Source organism: Pseudophryne corroboree, chromosome 4, assembly GCF_028390025.1.
Source record: "Pseudophryne corroboree isolate aPseCor3 chromosome 4, aPseCor3.hap2, whole genome shotgun sequence".
Classification (NCBI taxonomy): domain Eukaryota; kingdom Metazoa; phylum Chordata; class Amphibia; order Anura; family Myobatrachidae; genus Pseudophryne; species Pseudophryne corroboree.
Window position 1 is genome coordinate 647163346 of NC_086447.1, and position 12739 is coordinate 647176084.

Here is a 12739-nt window from a genome sequence, read left to right on the forward strand (position 1 = left end):
CAAACCCAACACCTTACTAACTGTGCTAACCAGACTGTGCATACCAAATGCCAAATTTATCAGATATTTAAGTGAATAAGCTACAGTGTCCAAGGTACTAAACATAATATATTCTATGGGGTGTCATAAGCAAGTCATTAGAATACTTTCCTACTAAATTTATAAGACATAAGCATTCAATATTTGAGTAAACAAAGAGAAAATAAAGCTATCTATTGGGTTTCACTAAAAAGTCCATTGAAAGACTTGACTATTGTTGTTAAAAGACATAGGCATTCATATTATAGAGCCACAAACCACACTAGTAAAATAAAAAAATAACATGGGATTCGAACCAATGACAGTCTTAATTTGATAGTGCAAACCCAACACCTTACTAACTGTGCTAACCAGACTGTGCATACCAAATGCCAAATTTATCAGATATTTAAGTGAATAAGCTACAGTGTCCAAGGTACTATACATAATATATTCTATGGGGTGTCATAAGCAAGTCATTAGAATACTTTCCTACTAAATTTATAAGACATAAGCATTCAATATTTGAGTAAACAAGGAGAGAATAAAGCTATCTATTGGGTTTCACTAAAAAGTCCATTGGAAGACTTGACTATTGTTGTTAAAAGACATAGGCATTCATATAATAGAGCCACAAACCACACTAGTAAAATAAAAACATGATAACATGAGATTCGAACCAATGACAGTCTTAATTTGATAGTGCAAACCCAACACCTTACTAACTGTGCTAACCAGACTGTACATACCAGACACACAATTTATCAGAGATTTAAGTGAATAAGCTTCAGTGTCTAAGGTAATAAACATAATATATTCTATGGGGTGTCATAAGCAAGTCATTAGAATACATTCCTACTAAATTTATAAGACATAAGCATTCAATATTTGAGTAAACAAAGAGAAAATAAAGCTAACTATTGGGTTTCACTAAAAAGTCCATTGGAAGACTTGACTATTGTTGTTAAAAGACATAGGCATTCATATAATAGAGCCACAAACCACACTAGTAAAATAAAAACATGATAACATGGGATTCGAGCCAATGACAGTCTTAATTTGATAGTGCAAACCCAACACCTTACTAACTGTGCTAACCAGACTGTGCATACCAAATGCCAAATTTATCAGAAATTTAAGTGAATAAGCTACAGTGTCCAAGGTACTATACATAATATATTCTATGGGGTGTCATAAGCAAGTCATTAGAATACTTTCCTACTAAATTTATAAGACATAAGCATTCAATATTTGAGTAAACAAAGAGAGAATAAAGCTATCTATTGGGTTTCACTAAAAAGTCAATTGGAAGACTTGACTATTGTTGTTAAAAGACATAGGCATTCATATAATAGAGCCACAAACCACACTAGTAAAATAAAAACATGATAACATGGGATTCGAACCAATGACAGTCTTAATTTGATAGTGCAAACCCAACAACTTACTAACTGTGCTAACCAGACTGTGCATACCAGACACACAATTTATCAGAGATTTAAGTGAATAAGCTTCAGTGTCTAAGGTAATAAACATAATATATTCTATGGGGTGTCATAAGCAAGTCATTAGAATACATTCCTACTAAATTTATAAGACATAAGCATTCAATATTTGAGTAAACAAAGAGAAAATAAAGCTATCTATTGGGTTTCACTTAAAAGTCCATTGGAAGACTTGACTATTGTTGTTAAAAGACATAGGCATTCATATAATAGAGCCACAAACCACACTAGTAAAATAAAAACATGATAACATGGGATTCGAACCAATGACAGTCTTAATTTGATAGTGCAAACCCAACACCTTACTAACTGTGCTAACCAGACTGTGCATACCAGACACACAATTTATCAGAGATTTAAGTGAATAAGCTTCAGTGTCTAAGGTAATAGACATAATATATTCTATGTGGTGTCATAAGCAAGTCATTAGAATACATTCCTACTAAATTTATAAGACATAAGCATTCAATATTTGAGTAAACAAAGAGAAAATAAAGCTATCTATTGGGTTTCACTTAAAAGTCCATTGGAAGACTTGACTATTGTTGTTAAAAGACATAGGCATTCATATTATAGAGCCACAAACCACACTAGTAAAATAAAAAAAATAACATGGGATTCGAACCAATGACAGTCTTAATTTGATAGTGCAAACCCAACACCTTACTAACTGTGCTAACCAGACTGTGCATACCAAATGCCAAATTTATCAGATATTTAAGTGAATAAGCTACAGTGTCCAAGGTACTAAACATAATATATTCTATGGGGTGTCATAAGCAAGTCATTAGAATACTTTCCTACTAAATTTATAAGACATAAGCATTCAATATTTGAGTAAACAAAGAGAAAATAAAGCTATCTATTGGGTTTCACTTAAAAGTCCATTGGAAGACTTGACTATTGTTGTTAAAAGACATAGGCATTCATATTATAGAGCCACAAACCACACTAGTAAAATAAAAAAAATAACATGGGATTCGAACCAATGACAGTCTTAATTTGATAGTGCAAACCCAACACCTTACTAACTGTGCTAACCAAACTGTGCATACCAGACACACAATTTATCAGAGATTTAAGTGAAAAAGCTACAGTGTCTAAGGTAATAAACATAATATATTCTATGGGGTGTCATAAGCAAGTCATTAGAATACTTTCCTACTAAATTTATAAGACATAAGCATTCAATATTTGAGTAAACAAAGAGAAAATAAAGCTATCTATTGGGTTTCACTAAAAAGTCCATTGAAAGACTTGACTATTGTTGTTAAAAGATATAGGCATTCATATTATAGAGCCACAAACCACACTAGTAAAATAAAAAAAATAACATGGGATTCGAACCAATGACAGTCTTAATTTGATAGTGCAAACGCAACACCTTACTAACTGTGCTAACCAGACTGTGCATACCAAATGCCAAATTTATCAGAAATTTAAGTGAATAAGCTACAGTGTCCAAGGTACTAAACATAATATATTCTATGGGGTGTCATAAGCAAGTCATTAGAATACTTTCCTACTAAATTTATAAGACATAAGCATTCAATATTTGAGTAAACAAAGAGAAAATAAAGCTATCTATTGGGTTTCACTTAAAAGTCCATTGGAAGACTTGACTATTGTTGTTAAAAGACATAGGCATTCATATTATAGAGCCACAAACCACACTAGTAAAATAAAAACATTATAGCATGGGATTCGAACCAATGACAGTCTTAATTTGATAGTGCAAACCCAACACCTTACTAACTGTGCTAACCAGACTGTGCATACCAAATGCCAAATTTATCAGATATTTAAGTGAATAAGCTACAGTGTCCAAGGTACTAAACATAATATATTCTATGGGGTGTCATAAGCAAGTCATTAGAATACTTTCCTACTAAATTTATAAGACATAAGCATTCAATATTTGAGTAAACAAGGAGAGAATAAAGCTATCTATTGGGTTTCACTAAAAAGTCCATTGGAAGACTTGACTATTGTTGTTAAAAGACATAGGCATTCATATAATAGAGCCACAAACCACACTAGTAAAATAAAAACATGATAACATGAGATTCGAACCAATGACAGTCTTAATTTGATAGTGCAAACCCAACACCTTACTAACTGTGCTAACCAGACTGTACATACCAGACACACAATTTATCAGAGATTTAAGTGAATAAGCTTCAGTGTCTAAGGTAATAAACATAATATATTCTATGGGGTGTCATAAGCAAGTCATTAGAATACATTCCTACTAAATTTATAAGACATAAGCATTCAATATTTGAGTAAACAAAGAGAAAATAAAGCTAACTATTGGGTTTCACTAAAAAGTCCATTGGAAGACTTGACTATTGTTGTTAAAAGACATAGGCATTCATATAATAGAGCCACAAACCACACTAGTAAAATAAAAACATGATAACATGGGATTCGAGCCAATGACAGTCTTAATTTGATAGTGCAAACCCAACACCTTACTAACTGTGCTAACCAGACTGTGCATACCAAATGCCAAATTTATCAGAAATTTAAGTGAATAAGCTACAGTGTCCAAGGTACTATACATAATATATTCTATGGGGTGTCATAAGCAAGTCATTAGAATACTTTCCTACTAAATTTATAAGACATAAGCATTCAATATTTGAGTAAACAAAGAGAGAATAAAGCTATCTATTGGGTTTCACTAAAAAGTCAATTGGAAGACTTGACTATTGTTGTTAAAAGACATAGGCATTCATATAATAGAGCCACAAACCACACTAGTAAAATAAAAACATGATAACATGGGATTCGAACCAATGACAGTCTTAATTTGATAGTGCAAACCCAACAACTTACTAACTGTGCTAACCAGACTGTGCATACCAGACACACAATTTATCAGAGATTTAAGTGAATAAGCTTCAGTGTCTAAGGTAATAAACATAATATATTCTATGGGGTGTCATAAGCAAGTCATTAGAATACATTCCTACTAAATTTATAAGACATAAGCATTCAATATTTGAGTAAACAAAGAGAAAATAAAGCTATCTATTGGGTTTCACTTAAAAGTCCATTGGAAGACTTGACTATTGTTGTTAAAAGACATAGGCATTCATATAATAGAGCCACAAACCACACTAGTAAAATAAAAACATGATAACATGGGATTCGAACCAATGACAGTCTTAATTTGATAGTGCAAACCCAACACCTTACTAACTGTGCTAACCAGACTGTGCATACCAGACACACAATTTATCAGAGATTTAAGTGAATAAGCTTCAGTGTCTAAGGTAATAGACATAATATATTCTATGTGGTGTCATAAGCAAGTCATTAGAATACATTCCTACTAAATTTATAAGACATAAGCATTCAATATTTGAGTAAACAAAGAGAAAATAAAGCTATCTATTGGGTTTCACTTAAAAGTCCATTGGAAGACTTGACTATTGTTGTTAAAAGACATAGGCATTCATATTATAGAGCCACAAACCACACTAGTAAAATAAAAAAAATAACATGGGATTCGAACCAATGACAGTCTTAATTTGATAGTGCAAACCCAACACCTTACTAACTGTGCTAACCAGACTGTGCATACCAAATGCCAAATTTATCAGATATTTAAGTGAATAAGCTACAGTGTCCAAGGTACTAAACATAATATATTCTATGGGGTGTCATAAGCAAGTCATTAGAATACTTTCCTACTAAATTTATAAGACATAAGCATTCAATATTTGAGTAAACAAAGAGAAAATAAAGCTATCTATTGGGTTTCACTTAAAAGTCCATTGGAAGACTTGACTATTGTTGTTAAAAGACATAGGCATTCATATTATAGAGCCACAAACCACACTAGTAAAATAAAAAAAATAACATGGGATTCGAACCAATGACAGTCTTAATTTGATAGTGCAAACCCAACACCTTACTAACTGTGCTAACCAAACTGTGCATACCAGACACACAATTTATCAGAGATTTAAGTGAAAAAGCTACAGTGTCTAAGGTAATAAACATAATATATTCTATGGGGTGTCATAAGCAAGTCATTAGAATACTTTCCTACTAAATTTATAAGACATAAGCATTCAATATTTGAGTAAACAAAGAGAAAATAAAGCTATCTATTGGGTTTCACTAAAAAGTCCATTGAAAGACTTGACTATTGTTGTTAAAAGATATAGGCATTCATATTATAGAGCCACAAACCACACTAGTAAAATAAAAAAAATAACATGGGATTCGAACCAATGACAGTCTTAATTTGATAGTGCAAACGCAACACCTTACTAACTGTGCTAACCAGACTGTGCATACCAAATGCCAAATTTATCAGAAATTTAAGTGAATAAGCTACAGTGTCCAAGGTACTAAACATAATATATTCTATGGGGTGTCATAAGCAAGTCATTAGAATACTTTCCTACTAAATTTATAAGACATAAGCATTCAATATTTGAGTAAACAAAGAGAAAATAAAGCTATCTATTGGGTTTCACTAAAAAGTCCATTGAAAGACTTGACTATTGTTGTTAAAAGACATAGGCATTCATATAATAGAGCCACAAACCACACTAGTAAAATAAAAACATGATAACATTAGATTCGAACCAATGACAGTCTTAATTTGATAGTGCAAACCCAACACCTTACTAACTGTGCTAACCAGACTGTGCATACCAGACACACAATTTATCAGAGATTTAAGTGAATAAGCTTCAGTGTCTAAGGTAATAAACATAATATATTCTATGGGGTGTCATAAGCAAGTCATTAGAATACATTCCTACTAAATTTATAAGACATAAGCATTCAATATTTGAGTAAACAAAGAGAAAATAAAGCTAACTATTGGGTTTCACTAAAAAGTCCATTGGAAGACTTGACTATTGTTGTTAAAAGACATAGGCATTCATTTAATAAAGCCACAAACCACACTAGTAAAATAAAAACATGATAACATGGGATTCGAGCCAATGACAGTCTCAATTTGATAGTGCAAACCCAACACCTTACTAACTGTGCTAACCAGACTGTGCATACCAAATGCCAAATTTATCAGAAATTTAAGTGAATAAGCTACAGTGTCCAAGGTACTATACATAATATATTCTATGGGGTGTCATAAGCAAGTCATTAGAATACTTTCCTACTAAATTTATAAGACATAAGCATTCAATATTTGAGTAAACAAAGAGAGAATAAAGCTATCTATTGGGTTTCACTAAAAAGTCAATTGGAAGACTTGACTATTGTTGTTAAAAGACATAGGCATTCATATAATAGAGCCACAAACCACACTAGTAAAATAAAAACATGATAACATGGGATTCGAACCAATGACAGTCTTAATTTGATAGTGCAAACCCAACAACTTACTAACTGTGCTAACCAGACTGTGCATACCAGACACACAATTTATCAGAGATTTAAGTGAATAAGCTTCAGTGTCTAAGGTAATAAACATAATATATTCTACGGGGTGTCATAAGCAAGTCATTAGAATACATTCCTACTAAATTTATAAGACATAAGCATTCAATATTTGAGTAAACAAAGAGAAAATAAAGCTATCTATTGGGTTTCACTTAAAAGTCCATTGGAAGACTTGACTATTGTTGTTAAAAGACATAGGCATTCATATAATAGAGCCACAAACCACACTAGTAAAATAAAAAACATGATAACATGGGATTCGAACCAATGACAGTCTTAATTTGATAGTGCAAACCCAACACCTTACTAACTGTGCTAACCAGACTGTGCATACCAGACACACAATTTATCAGAGATTTAAGTGAATAAGCTTCAGTGTCTAAGGTAATAAACATAATATATTCTATGTGGTGTCATAAGCAAGTCATTAGAATACATTCCTACTAAATTTATAAGACATAAGCATTCAATATTTGAGTAAACAAAGAGAAAATAAAGCTATCTATTGGGTTTCACTTAAAAGTCCATTGGAAGACTTGACTATTGTTGTTAAAAGACATAGGCATTCATATTATAGAGCCACAAACCACACTAGTAAAATAAAAAAAATAACATGGGATTGGAACCAATGACAGTCTTAATTTGATAGTGCAAACCCAACACCTTACTAACTGTGCTAACCAGACTGTGCATACCAAATGCCAAATTTATCAGATATTTAAGTGAATAAGCTACAGTGTCCAAGGTACTAAACATAATATATTCTATGGGGTGTCATAAGCAAGTCATTAGAATACTTTCCTACTAAATTTATAAGACATAAGCATTCAATATTTGAGTAAACAAAGAGAAAATAAAGCTATCTATTGGGTTTCACTAAAAAGTCCATTGGAAGACTTGACTATTGTTGATAAAAGACATAGGCATTCATATAATAGAGCCACAAACCACACTAGTAAAATAAAAACATGATAACATGGGATTCGAACCAATGACAGTCTTAATTTGATAGTGCAAACACAACACCTTACTAACTGTGCTAACCAGACTGTGCATACCAGACACACAATTTATCAGAGATTTAAGTGAAAAAGCTACAGTGTCTAAGGTAATAAACATAATATATTCTATGGGGTGTCATAAGCAAGTCATTAGAATACTTTCCTACTAAATTTATAAGACATAAGCATTCAATATTTGAGTAAACAAAGAGAAAATAAAGCTATCTATTGGGTTTCACTAAAAAGTCCATTGAAAGACTTGACTATTGTTGTTAAAAGACATATTCATTCATATTATAGAGCCACAAACCACACTAGTAAAATAAAAACATGATAACATGGAATTCAAACCAATGACAGTTTTAACTTAATAGTGCAAACCCAACACCTTACTAACTGTGCTAACCAGACTGTGCATACCAAATGCCAAATTTATCAGATATTTAAGTGAATAAGCTACAGTGTCCAAGGTACTATACATAATATATTCTATGGGGTGTCATAAGCAAGTCATTAGAATACTTTCCTACTAAATTTATAAGACATAAGCATTCAATATTTTAAGTAAACAAAGAGAAAATAAAGCTATCTATTGGGTTTCACTAAAAAGTCCATTGGAAGACTTGACTATTGTTGCTAAAAGACATAGGCATTCATATAATAGAGCCACAGACCACACTAGTAAAATAAAAACATGATAACATGGGATTCAAACCAATGACAGTCTTAATTTGATAGTGCAAACCCAACACCTTACTAACTGTGCTAACCAGACTGTGCATACCAGACACACAATTTATCAGAGATTTAAGTGAAAAAGCTACAGTGTCTAAGGTAATAAACATAATATATTCTATGGGGTGTCATAAGCAAGTCATAAGAATACTTTCCTACTAAATTTATAAGACATAAGCATTCAATATTTGAGTAAACAAAGAGAAAATAAAGCTATCTATTGGGTTTCACTAAAAAGTCCATTGAAAGACTTGACTATTGTTGTTAAAAGACATATTCATTCATATTATAGAGCCACAAACCACACTAGTAAAATAAAAACATGATAACATGGAATTCAAACCAATGACAGTTTTAACTTAATAGTGCAAACCCAACACCTTACTAACTGTGCTAACCAGACTGTGCATACCAGATACAAAATTTATCAGATATTTAAGTGAATAAGCTACAGTGTCTAAGGTAATAAACATAATATATTCTATGGGGTGTCATAAGCAAGTCATTAGAATACATTCCTACTAAATTTATAAGACATAAGCATTCAATATTTGAGTAAACAAAGAGAAAATAAAGCTATCTATTGGGTTTCACTAAAAAGTCCATTGGAAGACTTGACTATTGTTGTTAAAAGACATAGGCATTCATATAATAGAGCCACAAACCACACTAGTAAAATAAAAACATGATAACATGGGATTCAAACCAATGACAGTCTTAATTTGATAGTGAAAACCCAACACCTTACTAACTGTGCTAACCAGACTGTGCATACCAGACACACAATTTATCAGAGATTTAAGTGAATAAGCTACAGTGTCTAAGGTACTAAACATAATATATTCTATGGGGTGTCATAAGCAAGTCATTAGAATACTTTCCTACTAAATTTATAAGACATAAGCATTCAATATTTGAGTAAACAAAGAGAAAATAAAGCTATCTATTGGGTTTCACTTAAAAGTCCATTGGAAGACTTGACTATTGTTGTTAAAAGACATAGGCATTCATATTATAGAGCCACAAACCACACTAGTAAAATAAAAACATTATAGCATGGGATTCGAACCAATGACAGTCTTAATTTGATAGTGCAAACCCAACACCTTACTAACTGTGCTAACCAGACTGTGCATACCAAATGCCAAATTTATCAGATATTTAAGTGAATAAGCAACAGTGTCCAAGGTACTAAACATAATATATTCTATGGGGTGTCATAAGCAAGTCATTAGAATACTTTCCTACTAAATTTATAAGACATAAGCATTCAATATTTGAGTAAACAAAGAGAAAATAAAGCTATCTATTGGGTTTCACTAAAATGTCCATTGGAAGACTTGACTATTGTTGATAAAAGACATAGGCATTCATATAATAGAGCCACAAACCACACTAGTAAAATAAAAACATGATAACATGGGATTCGAACCAATGACAGTCTTAATTTGATAGTGCAAACACAACACCTTACTAACTGTGCTAACCAGACTGTGCATACCAGACACACAATTTATCAGAGATTTAAGTGAAAAAGCTACAGTGTCTAAGGTAATAAACATAATATATTCTATGGGGTGTCATAAGCAAGTCATTAGAATACATTCCTACTAAATTTATAAGACATAAGCATTCAATATTTGAGTAAACAAAGAGAAAATAAAGCTATCTATTGGGTTTCACTAAAAAGTCCATTGAAAGACTTGACTATTGTTGTTAAAAGACATAGGCATTCATATTATAGAGCCACAAACCACACTAGTAAAATAAAAAAATAACATGGGATTCGAACCAATGACAGTCTTAATTTGATAGTGCAAACCCAACACCTTACTAACTGTGCTAACCAGACTGTGCATACCAAATGCCAAATTTATCAGATATTTAAGTGAATAAGCTACAGTGTCCAAGGTACTATACATAATATATTCTATGGGGTGTCATAAGCAAGTCATTAGAATACTTTCCTACTAAATTTATAAGACATAAGCATTCAATATTTGAGTAAACAAGGAGAGAATAAAGCTATCTATTGGGTTTCACTAAAAAGTCCATTGGAAGACTTGACTATTGTTGTTAAAAGACATAGGCATTCATATAATAGAGCCACAAACCACACTAGTAAAATAAAAACATGATAACATGAGATTCGAACCAATGACAGTCTTAATTTGATAGTGCAAACCCAACACCTTACTAACTGTGCTAACCAGACTGTGCATACCAGACAGACAATTTATCAGAGATTTAAGTGAATAAGCTTCAGTGTCTAAGGTAATAAACATAATATATTCTATGGGGTGTCATAAGCAAGTCATTAGAATACATTCCTACTAAATTTATAAGACATAAGCATTCAATATTTGAGTAAACAAAGAGAAAATAAAGCTAACTATTGGGTTTCACTAAAAAGTCCATTGGCAGACTTGACTATTGTTGTTAAAAGACATAGGCATTCATATAATAGAGCCACAAACCACACTAGTAAAATAAAAAAAATAACATGGGATTCGAACCAATGACAGTCTTAATTTGATAGTGCAAACCCAACACCTTACTAACTGTGCTAACCAGACTGTGCATACCAAATGCCAAATTTATCAGATATTTAAGTGAATAAGCTACAGTGTCCAAGGTACTAAACATAATATATTCTATGGGGTGTCATAAGCAAGTCATTAGAATACTTTCCTACTAAATTTATAAGACATAAGCATTCAATATTTGAGTAAACAAAGAGAAAATAAAGCTATCTATTGGGTTTCACTAAAAAGTCCATTGGAAGACTTGACTATTGTTGATAAAAGACATAGGCATTCATATAATAGAGCCACAAACCACACTAGTAAAATAAAAACATGATAACATGGGATTCGAACCAATGACAGTCTAAATTTGATAGTGCAAACACAACACCTTACTAACTGTGCTAACCAGACTGTGCATACCAGACACACAATTTATCAGAGATTTAAGTGAAAAAGCTACAGTGTCTAAGGTAATAAACATAATATATTCTATGGGGTGTCATAAGCAAGTCATTAGAATACTTTCCTACTAAATTTATAAGACATAAGCATTCAATATTTGAGTAAACAAAGAGAAAATAAAGCTATCTATTGGGTTTCACTAAAAAGTCCATTGAAAGACTTGACTATTGTTGTTAAAAGACATAGGCATTCATATTATAGAGCCACAAACCACACTAGTAAAATAAAAAAAATAACATGGGATTCGAACCAATGACAGTCTTAATTTGATAGTGCAAACCCAACACCTTACTAACTGTGCTAACCAGACTGTGCATACCAAATGCCAAATTTATCAGATATTTAAGTGAATAAGCTACAGTGTCCAAGGTACTAAACATAATATATTCTATGGGGTGTCATAAGCAAGTCATTAGAATACTTTCCTACTAAATTTATAAGACATAAGCATTCAATATTTGAGTAAACAAAGAGAAAATAAAGCTATCTATTTGGTTTGACTAAAAAGTCCATTGGAAGACTTGACTATTGTTGCTAAAAGACATAGGCATTCATATAATAGAGCCACAGACCACACTAGTAAAATAAAAACATGATAACATGGGATTCAAACCAATGACAGTCTTAATTTGATAGTGCAAACCCAACACCTTACTAACTGTGCTAACCAGACTGTGCATACCAGACACACAATTTATCAGAGATTTAAGTGAATAAGCTACAGTGTCTAAGGTAATAAACATAATATATTCTATGGGGTGTCATAAGCAAGTCATTAGAATACTTTCCTACTAAATTTATAAGACATAAGCATTCAATATTTGAGTAAACAAAGAGAAAATAAAGCTATCTATTGGGTTTCACTAAAAAGTCCATTGGAAGACTTGACTATTGTTGTTAAAAGACATAGGCATTCATATTATAGAGCCACAAACCACACTAGTAAAATAAAAACATGATAATATGGGATTTGAACCAATGACAGTCTTAATTTGAAAGTGCAAACCCAACACCTTACTAACTGTGCTAACCAGACTGTGCATACCAGACACACAAT